At 44.8% G+C, this 26,218-nt stretch overlaps 1 protein-coding gene across 2 annotated transcripts in view; it reads right to left on the bottom strand.

Moving 5' to 3' along the window:
- Positions 1-25,283, bottom strand: part of ADARB1 (adenosine deaminase RNA specific B1) — a 59,954-nt gene extending 34,671 nt beyond the window's left edge. The window contains exons 1-2 of one of the 2 annotated variants that reach the window (XM_074548145.1): positions 25,117-25,283; positions 7,253-7,289 (exon numbers count right to left, since the gene is read on the bottom strand). The gene's annotated coding sequence lies outside the window, so the exon portion shown is untranslated. The remainder of the gene's footprint in view (positions 1-7,252; positions 7,290-25,116) is intronic. The other variant, XM_005486936.4, reaches the window with a different exon arrangement.
- Between the last annotated feature and the right edge of the window lie 935 nt (positions 25,284-26,218).

Below are 26,218 nucleotides of genomic sequence, written 5' to 3'. Positions count from 1 at the left end.
AAAAAGCTGCAGAGCTGCCCCACACTTCCACACCGTGCACAAACCCTCCTGAGGAGCTGGGTTATCAGCCTGGGCTCAGCACCTCACCCACAGCCTGAAGGAGAGAAAAGGCAAGCTCCTGCCTGCTAAAAGCAGAGGCAAACAGAAACTCTACTTGCATTTTTTAATCATTTCAGTAACTGTGCTGAAACAGATTCTGAAAGCAGCAAGGAAGATAAACAGCCAAAGATAGTTGACAGAAGAGCCCTAAGGCACCTAAGAGATGCAATCCTACAGTGTTACTGCAGCCAAATGACACTAACACTCTGTTTTAAGCTTTAACCACGTGTGTTTAGGAGTTAGACTACTCTTGGCATATAAAGAATGATCACTTTTTTCCCAATCCTTTCTTTATAAAAAAATGCACGAGTCCAGTTAGCAGCACTCAGTCCTCCCTCCAGTCCCCACAACTGCACCAGCACATCACTCTGGTAAAGAACAGCAGAGTCACAGAACCACCAACTTCAAGACATTCAAGATCAAGTCCACCCTGTGACTGAATATGAGCATGTCCACTGAACCAAAGCATGAAATGTCTGTTTGTTTCCTGAGCAATTCTAGGGATGGTGATTCCACCACTTCGCAAAGCTAAGCCTCCCTTACTCTAGCACCACAAGACTCTGTGTGTTTCATACAAGTAACTGATTTCCATTATAATTAATTTCTAACAACCACCCACTGCAAATCAAAAATAGTTGGAAGAGAATGAATCAGGTATTTAAAGAGTATGAAATGATGTGCATGTCCCAACCCCAGCACTGTTCAAGGCCAGGCTGGCAAAGACCTTGAGTAACCGGGTGTAGATGGAGGTGTCCCTGCCCACAGTTGGTACTGCATGATCTGTAAGGTTCATTCCAATCCTTAACTTTCTACAATTCTGTGAATCATGTGTAAGGGGCAATACTGAGCTGGGCAGACAGAATGAACGCAGTACACACACCTATCTTCCAAACTTCCTCTCACTGTAATCCATAGGTTTCTCCTTTTTTTCACCTGGCTTTCAAAGGTAGAGGAATTGATAGTAAGAAAAAAGGTTTTTCAAATCCTTCCATATAAAATAGGAGCTATGTATGCCCTCAGAAAGACAGGGGAGATGTTTTCACCAAATGGACTGAGCCCAGGCTGCTCACTACAAAAAAGCCTCCTCTCTTGCCAAGGCATGCTTGATTATTCTGCAGTCATTAGTGATTCAGTTATCATTTCACTTTGAAAAAGGAACAGCATTTCAGGCTTCTTTGACCTTCCAAACTTTTATTCAAGCAGCAAAACTGCATAAATTCCCTGCCTGTAAATAACCCACTTAGTAAGTGACATCCAGGAACATCTCAGGTCCTACAGACACAAAGACACCTCACGAGGCTGGGTAATGGTCAGTGGCATCTGAGCAAGGACAGCTTCCAAAAGGACTCCACTGAAGCTTGGACACCAAGCATGATAAAATCCTGAGATTCATTCCTAAAATCCTGCTATAGGATAAGGGATACAACTACACGAACACTCTCAGCACTGGAAAAAACTTTTATTTGGGCAAAAAAAAGACTAAGAGTAAAGGCAAAAGTTTAATTGCTGTTCAGAGATAAACAAAGCTCTCAGGAACAGCAATAAGGAATCAGTGCCATAAAGACAAAGGCATTTGGGTCAGTGTATTTACAGCAGGTTATGTGTAGAATGGGAGTGTGGCAGAAGCCAGCTCCATGGTTACAGGGACTGTTTTCTCCCAGGTATACTGGTAAAATAAATTGAGGGTGTGACTGCATGTTTGTTTTGTTCATAACACAGAGCAACAAACCTGCACCCAACTCTCCCCTAAATTCACTCACTGAAGCCAAGGCAATCTGCATAGCACACCCTAAAATGCTCTGACTACAAAAACCTTTCTTTTCCTAGGTGCATTAAAAGCCAGCCATGTCAAACAGGAAAACAGTATGTACACGTATGCTAATTTAACTGGAGCCAGGAAAAAGTAAACTATTAATCCTCTCCTGGTTTTGAAGTCTTTCATTCCTGTAGAGTATTTCCAAAGATAGAAAGAACATCAGAAGTACTTAAAAATGCAGCAGCAAACACAACAGAATTTGCCTTTATTTCCACAGGAGACTACTTGAGAGATTTTTAGGTAAATGTTAGCTATAGCAAGCACACAGTACACAAGAACTTAGAGATAACCTGTTTTTCTTCTGTCTGAATACCCTAGGTATTAACTGCATGCAAAAAAGAGTTGAGAAAGACCTTAAGAGTTATCTTGGTTTATTCTCATTACTGAGAAAAAACCTAAATATGTCTTGAAAGGGAAATTTAGCAGCTAACAACACTTTACATTCAGCAAATGGCATATATGGAAAAAATCCCATTAACCTGAGAGATGACACAGAGCTGTTAGAAAACAGCCTAAGTCAGAAAGCTGCAGTTTTAGCAAGTTCCATATTTGTTCAAAAGTCCCCTCCTGCCAAACTTTGAAAGTCAAGTGAAATAAAACATTGGGAAATGGATTTGCTCAAAGTATTTCCGACAAACTGGATTTCTTATGATTCCAAAGTGCGAACAGTGAAGTTGCACTTAGCAAAGAGTTTCAAACCTCACCTGAAAACTACATTTACAATACCACCAAGTCTTTTGTTCCAGCATTTAAATGCAGCAATGAAAGCCCTACCTTTCCTCTCAGATCTTTTCATCCTCCTGCGCTTCCCGTGCGCTCGGGCCACGCTGCAGAGGCTCCCCATGCCCAGAGCCATGGCTTGATGTGATGCCATGCACCCCTGGCACCTGTGCCACCCCTCACCCTTCCCAAAGCACCAACTAGCTATTCCCAAAAGGAGATTATCCCTGGGCTTCCTCTCCCAGCCCTGGAAGCCTGGAGTGCACTGATGCACAGCCCAGTGAACAAGATGAGCAGAGGATGCAGCTCACCCTCACCCACTGCCAGAGGCACGTGTGACAATTAACCCTTTGTCACACAAGGGGCAAAGAAGGACAGTGCTCTGAGAAGGACTAGATCAAAGGCATCCTTACTCCCAAGGCGTGGAAAGGCACAATCCATTTTAGTTTGTTATTAATAAAGGAGGGCAACTCTTCAGTCTTGTAGCTCAGAAACAAGGAGAGACATAAGCAAGGAAATATTTACACAGCCCAGTGAACGAAACAAGATGCTTTCAGCATCCTTTACAACCACTTCTCAGGTTCCCATTTCATCCACTGCCTCAAAAGGCACAGAATGCAGTTGGAAATAGTAGGAATACAAAAATATACCAATCTCAAATACACTTTAGTCACAGATTTTCCATACAAAGGTTTCCATCAGGCCAACCAAGAAGCCTCCCATTGTCAACGTTATCTGTGATATTTTCCAGCTTTTTCATAAACTAAAAAGTAACATGTCACATTATGGGATAATCATCCAGTTTCCCCATTTGAGTGACCAACAAAGATATGTTGATCCTGCAGATCCTACAGATCATTAGCACTGGCTGAGGATATTTTATGGATATGCAGAGCATATTTTAGGATATTTAGATAATTTGATGTTTTTAATATATTTTAGATATTTAGATTATTTGAGGATATTTTAGGATATGTAGATCACCAGCACAGGCTGAGGGTTGCAGCTACCCTTTAATCCTGCCCTCAGATTAAACTTCACAGGACAAAAAACACTTTGCAGCAGAGAATGCCTGCAGGGGCAAGCTCCAGTCTGTTACTGCACTGATGAGACCTCTCTGACCAGACACCTCCAGCTGCTCTCAGACCTTTATTTCTCAGTACATCAGGAACACAGCTCATGACTGAATCTAGATGATCTCTGGTACATGACTTACATGCACCATCCTATTTTGACAACTATCCAGGCTGGCATTTTTTGAAAAACATTGCCAATGGCATCTTAAAGTAGGAGTACTTCACTAGCCAAGCCCAACACGCTCCAGCTCACCACTGGAACTGGGCTGATGTGCTACCAGGGAGCTCTACCTGCTGGCACTCATTCCCAGATCCCAGATAACAGCTTTTGCATCTCCAGACTGTGATGGAAAGCACAGACTGAGTGACTGCAATTATTTCTGTCTGAAGCCTAAGCACTAAAAGCTTCCAACTTCCCCACTACAAAGGAATTGAAGTTCTACTTCAGCATCCATGTTATTAGACACTACTTCTCATTCTGAGAATGAAGAAAGAGTAAGAGGATTATTTGAGCTCAGTTTAGACTGAATTTAGAAAGAAGAACTAACCACGGAGGAACAAGCCAGAGTCATGGCACAGTCACATGATCACACTAAGAAAATCAGGAGGAAATGAGTCCCATCAAAGAGCAACTCCCAAAACTAGTGCTGTGCCTAATTTGGTGTGCTAATTAACTGGTTTTGTATGCTAATTAACAGTTTAAGGCCCAGTTTCACATTTCAATACACAATAAGCTGTGTGTGGCAGGACAAGGACATGGAGAGTGAGGTATCTACATCTACACAGCTCTGAAGGAACAGCAACACTGACAAAGAGAGAAAGGGAAAAAAACACCCCTTAGGGGGATGAAAATTCATTCTGCATCTTTGAGAAAACAGCACAATTTGTAAAATGCAAAGAGCAGCCTGTGCAACTACTGAGTCTTTTACCATAATTCCTTCAGCTGCTCAAACTTTTACCACCTTGTTCTCAGCACAGCAAAGATTGAGATACATAGAAATGTGTATTTCTCCTTCCTTTTGGGGGAAGAGTTGCTCCATTAGCTATGTGAAGTCAAAAGTGATTTTGCTTTTAATAATTACTTTATCTGTCCTAAATTATCAGAGATTTGATTCACAAAATTTGGTGTAAAGACTGAAAAGAGACTTCTTCAGGTCACCTTTGTAGCTCCTAACTCTACCAACCCCTGCTCCTCAAGGCAGTGACTCTGGGCTATGACACTCAGGAAGGAGGCCTAGGAAAAGGCCTTGAAGGATGACAGCTTTGAGGAGAGAAAAGCTCTCTAAAATCTGACTATTGGCTAAAGAACATAGACAATGCCCTTGGGAAAGAAACTTGGTGACCTGTTGCAGGTGTAAATGAATAACAGTTTCAGGAAATAAAAAATATCATAGAGAGTGGTTTGAATTGGAAGGGACCTTAAAGTTCACCTCTTTCCAGCTCCTGCCATGGGCAGGGACACCTTCCACTATCCCAGGCTGCTCCAAGCCTATTCAACCTGCTCTTGAACAATTCTACTGATGGGGCAGCCACAGCTTCTCTGGGCCTCACCACCCTCACAGAGAAAAATTTCCTTTTAACTTCTAATCTAAATGTATCCTAGCTTAAAACTATTTCCTCCTCTTTTATCACTATCTGCCCACATGAAAAGTAACTCTTCCCCTTTTTATAATCTCTCTTTAGGTACTGGAAGGTCACAGTGAGGTCTCCCAGAGTCTTCTGCAGGCTGAACTACCCTGTAATAACCAATCTGTAACATGCATTAAGTTAAATACTCAATATCCTTAAATATCTTATAATGTCCACATGATTAGACAAAAGCAGGTTGAAAACCAAGTGCAAGGAAGTAAATGCTGCACACAGAACAAAACTGTGGCATTCAGTGTTCCTGTGTGTGCTGGAAGCAGTAAATCCTATAATACCTTGTATTTCACAGATCTGACACCCACTGAGGCATCAAGGAGATAATGGGCTGCCTTCTCTCCAAAGAAAAAGCAGTTCCCAGGTGGAGTTTGGGACTTACCCATCTCCAATACTCCCATTTCACCTGCATCCCTGAACCAGGAGTGCAGAGACACTAAACAACTCAAGCATATTCCACCCAAATTCCAGAGATAAACCAACCCAGGCAAGATCAGAAGCAACACAGCAAGACTGATGGAAAACTTCAGCACCTCCTCAATTCTCCTTTTTAAACAGGTATCACATGAAAATCTCCAAGCACCAAAACATCCTTGAAACTCTCATTTACTTATAGATTTGGTACCCATTATCAGCTTACTTTTCATACTCTTTGAAGAAATGCTCATACACTGTATTTTTTAAGTGTTTTTAAAGATTTTTTTAAATTTTTTGCTCCCACAAGCAAACTGGGTATTTTTAAGCACAAGGACAATATTACAGGCCAACAGCAGTTTTCCTTTTAGTTTTGTGCACTTCAGCAAGAAGAAATATAAATTAGCATCAACTGCTAGAATTAGTAGGAGCTAAAGTACATCCTGAAAAGCTGCTCTGCACAGAAAATTCCAGATCCAGAGCTGCTGGCTGTATCATACTGGGAGCCCCAAGAGCTCTGACATAAACCCATACTGGAGTTTATTGGTGAGCTTGGAGTCTATTCCTCACGTGATTAAATCCATCCCAACAGCACCATCTGCTGTTACAGAAATTATTGGGGTTGCATCTATTGATCCCTCAACCAAGGAAGTTTAGAGCTCTGCTCCCAATTAGAAATAACTTAGGAAATTTGCAGATTTATTCCTTTTTACCAGATTACTGTTAGGACTGAATGCCTCATTTTTCACAATTTTTTTTTTCTGAAGGACTCCTCAAGTATCTGCAACTGTCAGAAATGTATTTATGACGTGCTACCAAGGCAAAAGTTATAAGTATTCAGAGAGGAAAACTGAGTAGCTTGGACCTCCCAATAAGTAATATTAATATTTTCAACATCATTTAAAAGATAATTGATACAGCTACGCAGTGCTAAGGAAAATAATAACTAATTGGAAGAAAAATCTAAAATAGTTTTAAAGGAGGTCAAAAGAGACTCAGATATCTTGAAGCTGTTTCATAAAAAGAAAACAAAACAGTCATGGAGGTAGACTGATGTTTGGGATTAGGAGATACACTTACAATTTAGGCTTATTTCCTCTTTTCCCACCAAAATCAGTTATTAAGCTTTGCTCAAACACTCTGCAAACCTGCAAGTCCTACATGCTAGCTCTGCCTATTTACTTTAATAAATAATTACTTTAATAATTAATATGCATTGGATACAAACTTGCAGCCAGAGGAGTAACTAAATTTTTGTAATATCAACTTGTAAACCAACATCCTGTCTATTTTCAAGCTGCTGATCCAGTAATTGTGAAACTATTTGAGTCCAAACATAAATAAATGTTATAGATAAAACAAGAAAGTACTAAACAAGTGTTCAAATACATTAAAATGAAGTTTCTCCTCCTCCAAGTTATGAGCCAAATGCATCAATCAGAAAACAGAGAATCCTGCTGCATGTTTGCAAATACAGTGTGCTTACCTTTTTAACTATTGGAGAGACATGCTGATTCTGCAACCTGCAAGAAGAGGAAATCCAGTCAATTGCTTGGTTCTTTAACAATTTGTGTATTACAAATAGTAACTCCTGACCTTAAAAAGGGACACATTTCTGATTCTCTAAAAATAAAATAATCCATACTACAGATACACAGTCCCAGACCCAAGTCTTATGTAACCCCCTGACCATTTTGGACATTCCTGGTTGGAAAAAAAGAAAAATTTAAAAAGAAATCAAGACTCAAGATGTCTAATTCTGGATGTCAGAAAAAACATCCCTAAGGTACAAGCAGTTATGTAGCAGAACCCAATCTGCAATCTCTGCACCTTCTAGGAGAGAGGATCGGCAAAAAAGTGGTAAATAATGGTGTAAAAACAAAATAAATATTTGTATTATCACACCCAACTTATCCTGAAACCAAATCCAGAATTCTCATCTTGTTAGATTTTTTTTTTTAATTTAGATCTTTGGTTCTTATTTTTAGGGAATGACTTTAATCCATGTAAAAGGCCCCTCATACAACAACCCCCTTTCCAAATACCACTTTCTTGATCCCACTGACATCAGGCTGCATTTTCCTGCACAAAAGGAAAATCCCACAACTACCAGTAGTGAGGTGGAAAACAACTGGCAGATGTAGGGTAAAACACACACACACACCACCACTTTTAAGGTCTCTTCCAACCTAAGGTCTCCTGCAACCCAAACCATTTTGTGATTCTGATTCTGAGGATGATACAGGATAACAGGGATGATGTGAGCAATTTTATTTCCACAAACAAGCACAGCTGTTGGACCAGGCACAGACAGCTTTAATTTAACACACAACCTCCTAGTTCAAAAAAACTACTGATGAGGCCATAGCAGTGTGAAGCTCAGACTATTCTAAAACTGTTCCAAAATCACAATCACACAGCCCACGAGAGGGTGCTGGTACCCTGCAGAATCCTGCACTGAATTCAAGTTACACAGAGCACAGCTACACAACACAACCCAATAGCTACACATCTCTTAGTCAAAAAGGGATCTGACATACTATTTAAAGTCCATAAACTAGCATATTGCATTCATTTGACCCCAGCTTTTAAGACATTTCAATGTCAACGCTTCATAGTGGCATTTTCCTATAAAAATAAAAAGATTCATGTAAATACTACATTGGTCTTATGATAAAGCAGGAAAAATGCCCAGAATACTGAGTTCAGAGTCAAAGTCACAACCTTGTGTTCCCATACCCACAATAAAAAATTCCAAACTCTTGGAATATGAGCTATAAATTAAGTGTGATGTGAAAATGTATATGGAGCAACAACCACCAAAAATGGGTTTTAAAAACAAGGTTTGATAATTCTCTTCCTATGTGAGCATTGCTTAAAGTTACAATTAATCCTGAGAAAACACACTGCTAATAGTTTTTATATTAGAATATCCTTGAGTTAATTTAGATTTCAAATTATCTTCCTTATACACAACATTACTCCAGTCGATAATTCCTTAAACTAAAAACAATCCATGAAAATTGAGACTTGAAGTTTACCACTGAGTACCAAAAGTCCTTACATATTGACAGGTGCAGTGAATTTTACAGAGAAAGAATCACCCAGGGTAAGAACTAGGGCAAAAAGGCTTATCTTAGTAATTCTTTTTGTTATACTGTGAGCAGTAAAGACAGGTGGAGCAAAAACAGACTTGTAACACCTTAAATCAGTAAAAACTCTAAAAAGAAAAGAAAGGATTCTTTGTCCCTTACTTGTGAGTTAATTTATCCTAAAAAGTTCAGAAACATGTCCATGATTTCTCCCAGGGCAGCAAAGGATACTTGAAAATCATCTGAAGAACACGACATGCTGGCCATTTAGGAATATTTTCAAACACTGACTTTTTAAAGATCAGCTGAAAATATTTCAAGGCAATGAGAATCACAACAGACATCTGAGGTACCACCTCAAGACATAAACCTGCAAAACCCACCCAAACACAAGGCACCAACCTGGAGGCACTCAGCACCAGCCCTATAGTCAGGATACAAAAACCACCACTTCCAATCTTTTTGTATTTACTTTCCTATTTATTTTACTTCTCACATGTTGAAAAAGCAAAGTAATCTGCTGAGCCATCTCAACTGCTGATGCATGTTTTTTCATACACCAGGCATGAGTCTCCACCCTAGACTATAAATGCAGTTCAACAGCACAACTGCAGAACTGGGATTTCCTCTGAAAACATTTTCCATCTAAACATGAAGAAACAATTTGACATCTATGATGTACTTACTTCAGTTTATCAGTCTGAATCAAAGAAATAATAGCCCAAATCCAACCCACACTCCCTACAGCCCTTTTGAACTGCTCATTTAAAATTCTAAAGTAAACTAAGAAAGACTAACAACTGAGCAGCACAATTAAAAATAAAAAAGTTTATGGAAAGAAAGGACACGTATGTTGCAACTGGAAAAAGAAGTACAGCTTATACACAATACAAGCAGTCAGATGCTTCTCTTTCCCTTGATATTAAACAAACTCTTTTGGAACTTACAAACAGGTACACAGGACACTGAAACAAAGTTCACTGACACTTCAAAAGCCATGAAAATTCAGCAGCTATTAAGCAACAGGAATCCATGGATAAAATAAAAAAGAGAACGCTACTCCATCAAGTATTATCCAAGCTTTTACTGCAGCAAACAAACAAACAAAAGGATGTTCATCATTTATTCTAAAACACACAGTTACCCAAAACATGTTAAGGAAGAAACACAGTATTTTTCAAACATTCTCTCACCAAAAATAATTTTACATATTTGCATAGTATCAGCAAGAAACTCTAACTTTTAATTCTGCCATCTCCTATATCTGAAAAATCATATTCACTAGTGTGCTGGTACATTTGGCATCCTAAAGCCTCAGTAATAAATTTTGATAGTGAAACAACATTATTTCAAAACTAAAGGTTTTAATGCCACTCCTCTTTTCACAGGATCATCCCATGGATAAGAGCAGTTACCTTAGAAGAGAAGGTGACAGAAGCCAAAGGAATCATTAACATAAGCAAAATTACCATAAATGTCTTCAGGGGAGCTGAGGCTTTAATCTTGTTGTTGATGTTTTCACTATAGCTAGTGTTTAAATATTTACATTACTCATTTAGCTGCTTTAAACATTACTCAAACTGTAACAGTCCAAAAGTGCAACCTCCAGACTAAGCAGCAGCTTTTAAAAAGCAACAGAATTTAAGAAGTCAGTTGTAATTTCTCTGTTTGGTATTAGCAGCTTTTAGACAACAGCTAAAATAGAAAAGTAAGTTATTTTTTACTACAGACAAACTGTAGACAAGAATTTAAGCTACGGGAGTAGCAGAGACAGGACAACCCACCCATCCCACCACACTGACCACTTCTGACACTGGAAGATGCCCCACTTTGGAGCAGATGTTGCTGCACCAACTTGATAAAATTGCTGAAAGCTCTTCTCAATGCTACAGTGATCAACCAGGGTTTTCAGCTTAAAAAAAAAAAACCTGTAAAACTCCCTTTCATTCAAAAAAAAAACCTGTAAAACTTCCTTCAAGCTTGTTCTACATATGTGCAGCACCTACTAGAGGAATGCAAATCTTTCTTCCTTTGAACAGCAGCAATATTTTCCAGCCTTCACAACAAGGCAGATTTGATTGTTTTCAGTCCTAGGGCAAAGATTAGATTCATGTGAACACTTTGTACTTAGCATTAGTCTTCAGAAAAATGCCTCAGAAATCAATGTTTAATAAAAGATACCAAATAATTATCACTCAGTTTAACAGTGCTCAAACCCAGGAGATTATGTTGTGCATTGAGGATGTGTATTTTCTCTGGCTGGTACCTGGGAAGTCACTCTCCATATTCGTATCTTTATTTGAAGTTTATTACTTCAGGAGTGCCAGAAGAAGGCACTTTATTCCCAGACCTCTGCTTTTAAAACAGGTTGGGATGGCTGTGCCACTGCCTCCAGCCTCCTGGTGTGACAGAGGCTGCTGACAAAGCTGGGAGACAGAGTGGGAATCAGCAATGGTGGGATCAAGTGTGCATGCTAAGCCATGCCTAAAGTGATACTCCCTTCACTGGGAGCTCCCAGACCATGCCCACAACCCCAAGAACCAATGGGATTTAATCCTGGACTTAAAACAGGACTCCAAGAGAGGCCAAGTGTTACCTCTCAGCACCTGACAGAACACCAGTGACATGACAGAGATTTAAACCATCCCCCCTACTGAAAAGATCCAAGAGGCAAAGACACAGCCACACTCAAATCACTACAGGAAAAAAGATCCAGTCCAGACAACAAATTTCTTCCATTTTGTTGACCAGAGGCAACTTGACTGCAGTATTGCCCTGAGATGAAGATAAAACAGTAGAAGAGGGTGTTGCAATTTCAGTAAAGAGTTCACCAAGGTAAAATACACAAGCTGGAAACAAGGCTTAACACAGCCACTGATTGTGCACATTTCATACAGTGTCAGAACGGTTTGGGTTGGAAGGGACCTTAAGACAATCTTGTTCCAGCCCCTGCCACCAGCAGGGGACATCTTCCAGGGCAGGGACACCTTCCACTATCCCAGGCTGCTCCAAGCCCTGTCCAACCTGCCTTGGACACTCCCAAGAATGGGGCAGCCACAGCTTCTCTGGGCACCCTGTGTCAGGGCCTCTCCACCCTCAGAGCCAAGAATTTCTTCCCAATATCCCATCTAAAGCTGCCCTTTGTCAATGGGAAGCCATTGCCCCTTCTCCTTCACTCCAGGCCCTTGCCTGAAGACCCTCTCCAGCTCTCCTGGAGCCCCTTTATGCATTGGAAGGGTCTCTGAGGTCCCCCAGAGCCTTCTCTCCTCCAGGCGAGCACCCCAGCTCTCCCAGCCTGGCTCCAGAGCAGAGGGGCTCCAACCTTGGAACATCTTGGTGGCCTTCTCTGGACCCACTCTAACTGGCCCATGTCTTCCTTGTGCTGAGGAGCCTAAACCAGGACACAGCACTCCAGCTGGACACCCAGGAGGACAAAGGGGGAATTGTGGATTTATCCTCTGACTCCCATTCTCCAGCAGCCTGCAGCAAAGCAAAAGCTTCCCCATGGGAGATACAGCACAAACTGCATCTGCTGTGCACAAAATGCCAGAAAGCACAAACTACACCAGGGGAAAAAATAATGGATTGCACAAGTGCACCCACCAACAGCCTTTTTAACAGGCTTAATATTATTTTTAAAATAAATGTTATGCAACTAACGTGGAAGAGCTTTAGAGCTCTTTATTCCTTTAGCTTTAACCGGCACCTTACAGGAACTCCATGTACAGGGAATTTAAAGACTGTGAAAAAAAACCTGAATCACGCTGTTTTCCCAACAAAGGACTGGGTTAGCTGGAAAACATATTTCCAGGTCAGTTGTTTTCTTGCTGCTTCTCTATGGACATTCATTCTGTGCTCTGGGCAGAGCTGGAGACTGCAGAGGAGAGATGCAGGGATGGGATCAGACCACAGCAAGGACTCTGGGCACGTGGTGCTCTCACCCCACCACAATGGACCAGGAAAAGACACCAAGTGTCCCAGTGCAGCAGGAGGCCAAAATAACAGTGGCTGCATCTTAAACTGAGTTTTCTCCTCCAGAGAGGCAAGCTCTGAGGCTGTCCCAGAGAACAGCATGGCAGCAGCAAGCTGAACTAGAAGCACCCCATGTTTGTGACTCATGTCTCACTGACAGTCTGCATCTCCACAGTGGGGACTTCCAGGATTTTGATATCTGTCTCATCCCTGCAAGGTTTTAGGAAGAACAAGCCGCTGGACTTCTAAGACTATGAAGGTGCTAGATTTCACTTTTACAGTCACATTTCTGCTTTTCTCCTACAAAAATATGAGCAGATTTGAAGGACTTCAAGCTAACTTTTGATGCACCTTGACTCCCCGCCAGTCTTCTGAGATCCTGGAAGCTTTTCCTCAGGATCTGGCCTGCAACTGGCTGTCAGGGATCTCTCTTGCAAAAGACTGACTCAAACTGCCCCTTCCTGAGCAGTTCCTTGAGTTATTCAACAGCAAGTTATTTTATGTGAAAGAAAGAAAAAATAAAAACAAAAAAATCCCAAAACAAAACAAAAAAAACCCAGCACCAACCACACTTGTGATGTAAAATCTGAGTGCCATCACCGCTCAGGTGTGTGGGCAGAGTGTTTGCCATCACAGAATATTAGACATTTTTCAGCCACGTTGTGCAGAAATGGGACTTACCACCTTCATATTCAAGAAACTGTAATACATCCCAGAGCTTGACAAGACAAGCAAGGAAAACACCCAGAAGATTTTGGATAGGGCAAAGTGAGAGAGAAGGAAGACGCTGGCATGACCAGCATGCTCAGGACCTGGGGTCTATGGTACCCACACATGGAATCAGAGAAGCACTTAAGTTGGAAAGTACCTCTAAGATCATGGAGCCCAGCTCTTAAGACAGAACCTCCACATTCACAACTGAATCATGTTCCCAGGTGCCACATCTACACAACTTCTGAATGGGTGGTGACTGCAGCCTGTGCCAGTGCCTGGCCACCCTTCCAGTGAACAAGTTTTTCCTACTAGTCAATCTAAACGTGCTCTGGCACAACTTGAGGCCATTTCCTCTGGCCCTGTCTCCTGCTGTCTGAGAGAAGAGATCTATCCCTACCTGGCTACAACCTGCTGTGAAGGAGTTGCAGGAACAAATAAGACCCCCTTGAACAAAAATCACATCAGAGGGCAACTGGATCAAAATTTGGAGGGTGTCAAGACTCAAGACTACATCAGAGAGTTTTGATGTATTCCTCCTAAGGGCTGAGATACTGGGAGGTAACTCACACATTAATTTTCATTAGCCTTTTTGAGTTCAGATAAAAATTGATAAATAACAAATGATGTTCGGTTACCTGAAAAGCTGAGTATTAAAGTTGTTCCTGATAGCCAAAGGAAACAAATGGGAGTTGAAATACTTACACCTATTTTATCTACTAAGTTATTTATACAAAATAGCCCCAAAGAATCTCCCAGCAAGACAAACCTGAAAATACTTAGAGAGGAAGAATTCATGAGTAAGCGATGAAAGTTGCAGATCATAGAATCACAGACTGGTTTGGGTTGGAAAGGACCTTAAAGCTCATCTCATTCCAAATCCTGCCATGGGCAGGAACACCTTCAAGTATTCCAGGCTGCTCCAAGCCCTGTCCAACCTGGCCTTGAACACATCCAGGGATGGAGCAGCCACAGCTTCTCTGGGAATCCTGTGCAAACATGACCCTGCCCAACACTGCTACCCCTTGCAAACCAGCATCACATCACAGCAGAAGGCAAACAGAAGGACTACAGGGTGACACATGGCACAGGGAGCTCGAGAGAAGCACCCTAAAGAGCTGCTCAGTCAAGAAGAACAAATCAGAGTCTGCCTGTACAAATGCAGGAGAAAAGGGAAACAATTATCAGTGCTGGAAGGGAGCACAGCACACAATCAAAGGCAAGAAACACTGGATGCTTTTCATGCAGAATTGATACATGCTGCAAATGCTGGCAGAGCAAGGACACTGGACTAGCCCCAAGCACATCTATCCTCCACACCCCTCAGAAAGCACATCTGGGTGCCCCAGGAGAAGGGCAGAGCTGGCAGCCTCCCACGTGTGCCACAGGCAGCCAGCACCCACCACCAAGCAGCCAGCAGCTGCGGAGGAAGGATGACAACTCCAAGAGACACCAGCCCTCACCTGGGACATGGGTGAAGGACTGAAGAAATCACTTGCCTGGGATTTTGCTGGACACCAGAGAGCTGTGTTTTCCCTGCTCAGCTGTATTTCCACTCCAGGCAAAAGTGGAGCCACCCTGGATGCCTGCTGCCATCCCCCCATCCCACAGGGCACACGCACACCTGGAGCAGCACCACCACACCCTTCCTCTGTCTCTGCTGCTCCCAATGTCTACAGCAGCACAGCCATAAGGTACAAGGATGACACCACCAGAGAAACCCCCAAGACTTTAAAGCAGCAGCAGATTTCCAAGGAGACCAGCACTGCTTCTGCACAGCCTGTGATGCACCTGCCCCAGGTAAGAGGATGGAAAATCCCCATTCCCCTGGCACACCAACCCAGGGGGGCAATTAACTCAAGACATAGCATTACCTTCACGTTCAGGACAACAAAACCACAGAGACAAAGAGTCATTTAAGGCCATCAAGAATATTTAAGAGAGCTCAGCCACAGAAGCAAAGAGTCCATCAGTTCACATGCCAAAAAAACTCCATGTTGAGTGGAATTTGGTGACCTTTTACTATAGTTATTTTTAGACTGAAGGTTTTATTCTGGACAAAGTACTGAAGATAAAGTATTATACATATGCATGTATCTTTAATATATGCACATACTGCGTGCATTTTCTGTGAAGTAAAGAAGCAGCTACTGATTCAGAAATGCAGGCAGTTGGCTGTTCCCTCAAGGATAACCTATGCACTGTGAACATGCACTTTACAAGAAACCAGGTCTTAGCTCCAGGAGGTGAAATTCTGCAATAAGAACATCAGCAGCTTCCTAAGATAGATCCAAAAGTCATTTATTCAAAACCACCCAACTGCATACATACTAAAGTAGTATTCACTAGCAATGCTGCCAGGACAACTGCTGGAGCAAGAGGTGTTTGGATACATTTTAAGTACCACTGGAAGTAAAAATACCCATTAATACAATTTTTGTATTATTTTGTATTTTTACAATTTATGTCCAATTTGGACTACAGCAACATGCCAAACCTAGGCAAAAAAACCCCATCAGAAGATAGTAAGGAAGGTCTGTGACCCAGGGAGATGCAAAAATACCCAAGCTAAAGCCATAAATAATGCTGAGGAGCTCTGCTGTACTGAAAGCTACCAGCAGAAAAATTCCTTTCCCTACTTTCTACCACAGCATTGTAAAAGCTATGACCTTGAAAATATTGGCTATTTCTCTTCAGCTTTAAAAGCAGCTTGCTTCAGCTAAGCTGTCCTGCAGATCAGGTGATGGTCTGGCAAGAAAGCAACAGTCAATAGCCATATTCCTCAACAGAGCTTTTATTACAATAATCAAATGTACTTCTAGTTCCTTCCACACTCACTGAAAGCCATCAAGAGCAGTTACTTAGAAAATGTTCTCACAGCCATTGGGGAGCCTCGCTTAAGTCTGGAAAGCAAACTTTAAAAGAAAGCAAATCTATTGAACAAAGGACTGAAGAAAGAAAATACTGAAAGGAGAACAAGCCACAGCTCTTCTTGAAGTTGTCCTGTGACAGGGCCAGGAGCTGGACTCAATAATCCTTATGGGATCCTTACAACACTGGCTATTCTATGAGCCCTGAATCTGAAAAAGGCTGCAAGCCAGCAAGGGCATCACAGATGCTGAGAGAAGCTGGGGGTGTTCACAGCCAGGCTGGGCAAGTGGCCCCAATAGAGTCCTGGCCCACCTTCAGCTGAGCTGCTGACTGAAACCTGACTGAGCTACTGAGAAAAAGCATACAAGGAGGCCGAGGGTGATGGAAAATAAGCAGCGGGGTTGGGAACACTACCCAGTAGCACTGGGTATTATCTGGGCTGCAAAAAAAGCCAGCTAGCCATCGTGATCTGAAACAGTGATGAGAGAAACAACAGTACAGAGTTATAGGAACACTAGCTATATTTGCTGAAGTTGTTTATCTAGACCCATCCAATATAATAATATTTACAAAATCTATGGAATACAGTATGGTGTGTTATGTACCGGGGATGCGGCAGGAGCAGGACGAGCCCGTCCCTCCCTCCCTCCTGGCGGCACCAGCGCCCGCAGCCCGGCGGCCCCGGCCCCGCTCGGTACCACGGAGAGCTCCCTCCCTCCTTCCTAACATGGAGCACCAAAGCTTGCCCACCAAACGAGCGCTCTCCCTTCCAAGCAGGGCAAAAAAAACAACAAAACCATCGCACAGGCTGTATCTGAGGAATTTGCACGCAGAAAAAGTTCTCTTGACAGCACAGAAGTTATGTGCATGAGGAATGATGCTGCTGTCCAAATATATGAATAAATTACCATCTTGGCAATAAACACAAGCCAAAGCTCAAAAGAAGTATTTCATTTCCAGGCAAGTTCATTCATAGATCTTACTAATAGTGAACCTGATTCCTTCAGGAACTCAGGAGCAGCAGAAGGAAAAGCATATAAGAAGATTAGGTTAATACTATATTTAAACATATGTAAGGACAGTGAATGAAATTGTGATTATTCACTCATTTAATTCAAGAAAAACAACCCCTTACTAAGAATAGCTTTCAGGGGATAAAAGAAGATAAACTAGGCTGCACCAGGGAAAAAAAAACAACAGAGCTACAATAGTACTCACTATCCCTCCTTATCCATATTTGTCAGCACTGAGGTCTGGGGAAATCAACTTGGATACAAAAGCATCAAACAGAAACAAACTACCCAAAGGTTTCCAGACTAATGCACCCTTTCCCCCAGTTGGGAAGCTTGCCCAGCTCATTATCATCCTCAGGGAAAACAGCAGAGTTGCAAAAATCTGCTATGTTAAATGCAAGAGTTTCAAAGACACGAGAAAAACCAGATTTTGCTGATTTGATGGAAGGACCCGACAGTCCTTGTGAAAGAGAGGGGGGAGCTCCCACCAATTCCAGCATGTGTGGTAGATTATGGAGTGAAGACAGGATTTTCTCCACTTTCACAAAAGATTTTCCGGGAGACTGCACCCCTTTAGCAGAACTTTGCCAAAAGCACAGGCACACACTCCCAAGCAGCCCTGCTGCTTTGGCTCACATCAGCTGAGCTTTTCTGTCTCATGCTCTTGAGAGCTGCTAATGCAGTGAAGGGCCCCGATTTAGCTTCTTATTAATCAAACTCTGAACAGCCATTAGCAACAGAAGCACAACCCAATCACAACCTTAGAGCAGTGGACATTCCCCTTAGAGCTCATCTCTGCACTCGCCCTCCTCCAAAGGGAGCCTGTGCAAGCTGTCCCCCCTCAAGCACAGAGGCAAAGACAGGCAGGATTGTCACAGAACCATGGAACTGTCAAGTCTGGAAAAGCCTCAGACCATTGAGTCTAACCAGGTCCACCACTAAGCTGTGTCCCTGTGGGCCACATCTACATGTCTTTATGGACTCAGAAGCATGTTCCCAGCTCCAATTAAAACACTGGCATACACACCCGAGCCACAACTGCCAGGATCACTGGTTTGAGTTAAGCATTAATTTCCAGCTCCTCTTTGTTATCAAAACAGAGTATCACATGACATCAAACTGCAGAACACCACTTGGCACTGGTGAGCGGCAGGAGACAAAAAGCATCTGTAAAAATATCACTACAAGAAGGTCTGTATAATACACAGTAAATCCCAGGAAAGCCTATCTGCTGCCAGCACTGCAAGGATGGTTTTGCTGGCTGTACAAGTGCTTCTAAACCAAGAGAGGGGCCGCAGCCCCAGAGAAGACATCAAAGCCACCACGGCTGAGAAAATACAAGAATCGTGCCACAGAGCTGCTCTGAAAAGTTTACAGGTAAAAAAAACAGGAATATGTTCTATTCCAGCTGGAAAAGATAACTCTGGTTTAACAAAGAGTAATGATTCTGCAGTTGCCTGTGGCTCCACACCTGTGAACAACACCCAGACTTTGTGCAGACTCCACAGGCAACAGATCCAAGGGGCTGCACAGAGTCAGCATCCCAAAGGTGCTGCTCAATCAGCTCACCAGTTTTAGCTACCAAAACTACCAAAACTTAAAGGAGAAGGCCACTATTTGTGCTCCAGATCCAGAAGCTATGGCAAAGGAGTTCTCTCCCTACTTGATACACCTTGGTAATTTCCATACTGTGGGAAACACCCATACTACAAAGTGCCTTCCAGGCGTAAACTTGGCCAAAGGCTATCATGGTTATAAAAGTGAGTAAGCACCCAACAAAAGAAGTTATCTCCTCCTCCTTTGATCTCCCAGAACGATCTACTCGTGCATATCAAGAGCAAGCTTTAAAACCTGGGCAGTGGAGGAGGGCTATAAGCCTGGTTCCCTCACAGAGCCAGTTTTTTTACAAGTTCCTCGCAAACAAAGCAGTTCAGCCATCGGCTTATATTAATTCTTCTCATTTTTCAGATATTTAAAAATACCAGCACTGATCCTTTAGCTGTGAAAAACATGACAACTCTAAGGCCAAAAGCAGCATTCAAATGTGTTATCTTAGTCCAGTTTTGATCAGAATGTTTTAATTAGAGATCCTACTGTGTTCTTACTGGGAGCCATCTAAAGAGTTTTAGAGTTGTTTTATTAAGTACTCGGTATCTGTGCTCAGTGTTTGAGGTGAAAAAGCACAATCTGACAAAGAAGGGCCTCTGTAAATAAGCTTTTATAAAATTTGCATCTAAAGAAAGTCAAAGGTATTTTTCCCCTCTAATAGGTTTCCAGTAGATGATGTACAAACACTAGAGCATAACTAAGCAAGGAAAAAGAGAGTGAAACCTTAAACTTAAAGGCTCCTTTGCTAATAAAGCTGAAGAGCTGAGTTAATCTACTTAAATCAAAATTAACCTCATTTTAGACACACTGAACACTTTCAGGAGAAGCCTTCAGAATGGCAGAGACAAGTATTAACTACCTTTGCAAACCTCAAAACCTACACAGACTAAATGAGAAAAAAAACTACTCCTGGTTGAGGCTGCCTCACAATTCCTATGTAAAAACTTCATATTCACATTACATGTGACAAATCAAAGAAACTGGTGTTTAGCATACATGCTTGTTCTCTTTTTGATCAAATTTTAAATAGTTCATCTCTTTTCAGAGTTGATATGACGAAACTAATAGCAGAAAGGAGGAGCCACCGGTAAATTGAGTTTGGAACAAAGACAAAGAGACATTGGTATAGTACTCACATATAATTTTACCCAAGGCCCATCATAAAATTATTTATGCAACTTAAAAGTACCATAATAACAAAAGCACCAGGAAGCAAAGTAATCAGAAAGTACCTTCTGCCATGTAGCACCAAACTCACCCCCAAATGAGGAATATTTCTACTTTAAATTTAAAATATGCTATATTCCTCACATGTTTTCTCCAAATGAGGATACTCAGGATACTCTTCACCTTACCTAGGTCCAAGAACTCCATTCTGTTAAAATCTCTGTAAAATTAACTAAACCCAAAAATTCCTCTGCAATCTGCTAAGCAGCCCTTCCTTTTGCACCTCTGCCAAAAGCACTCTGCATGGAAAAATCCTGACCCCGGTGCTTTCCTACACCTATAAAAGGACTTGATTCCAAACAACTGCAGGAGCCTTTACAGGGAAATTTAAAATCTTTGCTGTCTCCCTCATGCTTCAGCCCCTAGGGGCAGGGTGAGGGACTGTACCCAAACCTTTTGTTTTGTCCCATCACCTACGATGATTCACGACTGCTCCTTAGATCACTCATCTCCACTTTCACAAAGGAAAACAAGGGATACTTAGGGAAATAAGGACCTACCTTTTACTGGAACTACTTATGAAACTTGATTTCCTGTTTGTCTCAGAGCTACCACAGAGCTCCTCTGACGTCCAATAATATCTGCACTCCAGCAACAGCTTTTCTTCCAGCAGAGCACTCATCTGAGATTGCCCTCCTCACAGGTTCTTGTGCTCTCACAACTCAGTACTTACCTGGGACAAACCCACTCTCCTGCCAAATCTGATGGACTTTTCAAGGTGTTAACCAATTTCATTCAAGGGCACTAACCATGCCAGGCAATGGGAAATTGAGCTTTGAAGCACAGGAAGATAGCCAGAGTTCCCAATAAAGACAATTTTCATGAAGCAGTCCTGAGTTAGAAGTATAGACAGCTCTCAACCACAAAGAGACCTACCCTTGGAGCATCAGGGAAGACATTTCTCCAAAAGAAAAACAAAGCACCCTTCCTCTTCAAGCACATAAAGCTTAAAAAAATAATTTAAAAAATAAGTTAAAGTGTAAAGAAGGAATAGAAGCCACAAAGACGGAATTATAATACTGCACACAGGAGAAGCTCCCTGGCACTTCCACAGATGCTCGGCATTGCACAGAAAAAACCTCAGCAACAACCAACTTCCACCAGCACAGCCAACTGAGGAAAGCAGAGCAGCACTCCCAAAGCCCTGTAAGCAGGTGATACTCACAGAGGAAGCTCTGGAATGGGGTTACAGGCACAGGCTGGCTGTGCATGCAGGGGACAGCAGTGAGTCACAGCCCTGGGCAGGCAGCACTGACTCAGCCCGTGCTCCTGCTGGGAACAGAAGCTCAAGGTAACCCCGGCAGCTTTTGTGCAGGAGATGGATTCCCTTGTCTTGGGGACAGACACACAGCACAGCTGACCCACAGGCAGGGAACAGGAAAGGATCCTGAATCCTCTGCAACCAGACATTCCTAAGAGGATGACTGTACCGAGCATCCTCTGAGCTCACACAGTAATAGCAGTTACATTAATTTCTTTGGTGATTTTTTTACCTTTATTATTGCCTAAATGGACTCATGTGCTGCTGCTTTGGTCAGCTACAGCCTCAAATAGTCATATCTGGTTCCTACTAGCTCCCACAGCCTGCTGATGACCTCTTTAAGAACTTAAATTGCAAAAACAACTATTTCTCATACCTACCATACAAAAAACATTCACTAAAAGGATTTAAAAAATGTTAAACAGCAGGAAAGAGAAAAAAACCCAGCCACGCTGTCTCCAAACAGGAAAGAAACTTTTGCTTTAGAATGCCATTTCACTTGCTTACATAATCATTTCACCAAGGTTTTTTTTTGGGCTTTTTTTTTTGGTCAGGCAGCATTTCTACTATAAAGGTATTTCCTTTCAAACCAAGATACATACATAACAGCATCCACTGATAAATACAACCCAAACATACAGTTTCAATGTTCAGTACTTCAACATAAGCTGAAATCCACACTGCAGCAGCTGGATGGCTTGAGTTTCAAACGTGCCAAGCACCTACCAGCTCCAGAAGCTGCAGGACCAGCAAGAGCTCTGGGCTCTCTTCACCAGAGCAGATATCTCAGGCATCCAAGCAAAGACCCTCAGGTTCCTGATTTTGAGTGCAAGAGCCTAACAAGGCGCTCACTGCAGGCACCTGGGGACAACCCACCTGAAACCACCCTGGCACCAACACCCAGCCCAGGGAAACACTGCAGCCAGGGGAACATTCCCCACCTGAAACACAGCCAGCACTGCCATGCCCAAAACCTCCTCGGGGCACAGGTGACACTGGCAGCACGGACTGCTGAGAGGGCATGGCACACTCAGGGTCTGTCCAGGGCACTCTCACAGCAGTGTTGGCCAGAATCTCTGACTGGGTGATTGGGAACAACTACAGGCAGCAACCTGGGGTTTGCCATGTGTAGGCATCAGTTTGCTAGGGAATGGCAGAGCCTCACCTGGTCCCAGTCCCAAACTGTCTGAACTGGTAAGCCCAGCCACTTAGGCTTTACTCACTTATACCTCTTAAAAGAGAAAAAAGTCTCATTTAGTTAAAAGTTCTCCAGAAGACCTTTGTGCTCACAGCAAGCAGAGGCCTGCCACTGAGGGCTTATGGGACTGCACTTCCATTCCCAAAACACAGTCCACCCACAAAAGGGCACTCAGTTTGTAACTGAGCAGATAAATCTGGATAACTGGGGGCAGCATCAAAGCGGGTTGGGGTCCGTGAGCAGTGTGAGCAAAGCTATGAGACACTCCACTGAGCACAGTGGTACTTTCTCAGAAAACACAGAGCAAGCACTCCTCCTGCTGAAAAAGTTGGCTATTTTTTCTCTCTCGAGCTGAGGAGCCAGTGCTCCTCAACGTCAGCAACACAGCAAGCTGGCTGCTGAAAACAAACCCCAAAAAGCACAGGCACGTGAGAGCCTGGGCTCTGACAAAGCACCCAGCAAAATGTGGGAACACTCCTCGTGCCACCCTCGCTCCTGACTCCTGACAGCAAGAACGGTGTGCTCACACAGCTGCACCCTGGGACACTTGGAAGGCACCCCAGGCAGGAGCAGCACAACCAGGATCACACCCGAGCCGCTCTGTCCCCGTGTCACAGAAAACTGTGGAGTCAGAGCACAGATGAACGGGGCTCTGTGCTGAATTCATGATGGGCAGTGCCCCAGAGTGCCATCAGCAGTGATGCAGTCACCTGGCAGAGCCCACTGCTTGCCATCTCCACCTGAGCATGGATTTCATGGGAAAACCAGGACTGCTCAACCTTGGGAAGCTCCTCTGTGCAGCTCTGCCAGCCCTGAACAGCAAGAGTTACTGAGCCTTGCCTCTGGTCAGTGCATACAACTGCATGGAGTAAGGGCCAAGAAACATAGCTCACTGCAGAGGAAAAAAAAAAGTTAGAAGATTTGGCAAAACCCCCAAAGGCATCTATCTTGGACATCCCAAAAGTAACAACAGTCATTCAAGATATGACTTGTTTATACTACGAGGCTCATTACACAGAGGCCTGCCTATTTTTAGAGGTAGATATTGCTACAACTGAGTGCTAGATAAACCCAAACAATTATTTTCAAGGGGTATTCCATCACTAATTATTCTAAACATCTTGTGCGTCCAGGAAGGCTGGCCTGCTGCCACTCTCCAGCATAAAACAGCTCCAAGAACAATGCTACAACTTCACTCTCAGGAGTGACAATAACTCACAGAGCAAGCAGGGTGCCTGGGAGAGCCCAACAGCTCCAGTAAGCTCACCAACACTTGGATAAAATAAAAAACAGTAAGAAATGAGACCCTGATAGTGTTTATGCTAAAAAATTACATGAAGTTGGTTTTTCCTTTATATATCACCAAAAAAGGAGATAAAAATTTAAAAATTAAAAAGAAAACATTTACGCCCAGGCCAAGCATGGCTGATGGTGGCTCATCCATCAATTCTGTGCATTCACTAGCCTGAGCACAGAGTCCTGAATGCTCTGTAGACCTCTCTGCCACGACCAATGCTTCCCTACCTGAGTCCTGAGAGGGGCAAGGTGAAGATGGGCAGAGAGCAGGAGCAGCCCAGGCCAGCGGTGCCCCTCGGGCACCAGACAGGCGCCCTTTGGAAACCTTTTATCTCTGTTTTTTTAAGCAAACCAGACTTTGAAAAGCACAACCACACATATCACGACTGCAGTTTTGCTCCAAGCACAGCACAGATCCAACCGAATCCCAAAGGACCAAGGAAACCCACCGGGGGCCAGGGCAACAGATGGAGAAGGGCTCTGCGGGGTTATCCAGCCGGGAAGCAAAGGCGCTGGGATGTGCAGCCGCGTTTCACGCCCGAGCTGCTCTCCAAGGACGCGCCGCCTCCCCACTGCAGAGGGCGGGCGGCGGTGCCGGGGGCGGCCGGACCGGGCGCCGCCGGAGGAGCCCGGCGAGGAGGGAACACCGGGAGAAGGGCAGGGCGGAGGAGCACGGCGAGAAGGGAACACCGGGAGAAGGGCAGGCACCCCCCGCGGCAGCGCCTGCCGCGCACAGCGGCTCTCCGCTCCCCACGGCCCCGGGTTGCCGTGACGAGCGGCCGGTGCCGCTGGGGAGCTGCCCCCGGCTCGGGCGGCCGGGGCCAAACTTCCCGTGGTGCCGCCACCCCCAAAATGGCCCCAACGCCGCCGCGGCCGCTGCCCGGGGGAGCCCACCCGGGCGCCCGCCCCCGCCGGGAACGGCCGGGCCCCGCTCCGCGCCGCACTGCGCCCCCGCACCGGCACCTCCGCCGCGGCCCGGCCCCCGCCGTCCTCAACAGGTGCGGGGCGGCCGGGCTGGCAACCACCGGCACCTGCCACCGCGTCAGGACCTGGACAGGTCCCGCGGGGCGCTCCCGCCCCGCCGCCGCAGCCCGGGCTCACCTCTGTCCGCGCCGCTGCCGGGCCCCTCCGCCGCCGCCGCCGCTCCGCCATGCGCGGTCCCGGCCGAGCCCCGCGGCGGCCCCGCTGCGCCGCCGCCGCGGCTCCGTGCGCGCGCCGCCGCCGCCGACGTGCAGGCCGCGCCGGGCCCGCCAGCGGCGCGAGCCCCGCGCGCGCGGGGGCGGGGCCCCGCGGGCGGCTCCGTCGTTCCCATTGGCGGGGCCGAGAGCGAGCGGGGGCGGGGCCGAGGGCGCTCGCGCGCGGCGGAGATGGCAACGGGGAGGTGAGGGGCGGGGCCGGGCGCCGGGAGGAGCGGCGCTGATTGGGCGAGCGGGGGGGGGCGGGGCCGGCGTGGGGGCGGGGCCGCGCAGTGCACGGTTCTCGCCCCCCCCCCCCCCCCGCGGTCCTGCACCCACAGCCCGTCCCGGCCGGGACCCCCGCACCCCGCACCGCACACCCCGCACCAGCCTCCACTGCCGGGACACCCAGCACCGCCCACGGGGCCCAAGGACCCAGCCTCTGCCATTCCAGCGTCATCCTGGATGCGGTGTCCGTGTCCGAGCGCATCCCTGCGCGCCAAGACGAGAAGGCCAAACAGTGTTTTCCAGAAGGGAGGGAGATCGCCACCCAAACACCGTCAGTAAAGTTCATCAGTGCTTCCACCGCGTGTATGGCTCTTGATGTGTGGTAGGGCATCAGCCTCCTGCGGAGCAGGGACTCCGGAAAGGATTAAATAACTGCGTTAAACCTGGGCTGTTTGTGACAGCAGGCTTGTGGCCACCTAGGGAGCAGCTTTCTGACCTGCATTTTGCTCTTGACATACAGTCATTATAATGGATTGGGTTGGACAGGATCTTAAAGCTCATCCCATTCCACCCTCTGCCACGGGCAGGGGCACCTTCCACTATTTGCACCAAGCCCTGTCCAAACTGGTTGGAACACTATAGGGATGGGACAGCCACATCTTCTCTGGGCAACCTGTGCCAGGGCCTGACTACCCTCACAGGGACGAATTTTGTCCCAAAATCCAATTTAAACCTACTCTCTGTCAGTTTAAAACCATTGCAGGCCATTGCAGTTTAAAGACATCTGCAGGTGCTGAGCC

The sequence above is a fragment of the Zonotrichia albicollis genome, chromosome 10 (genome assembly GCF_047830755.1).
Source record: "Zonotrichia albicollis isolate bZonAlb1 chromosome 10, bZonAlb1.hap1, whole genome shotgun sequence".
In the NCBI taxonomy this organism is placed as follows: domain Eukaryota; kingdom Metazoa; phylum Chordata; class Aves; order Passeriformes; family Passerellidae; genus Zonotrichia; species Zonotrichia albicollis.
The sequence above is the reverse complement of the archived record's forward strand: the minus strand, read 5'-3'. Positions and strand labels throughout refer to the sequence as shown.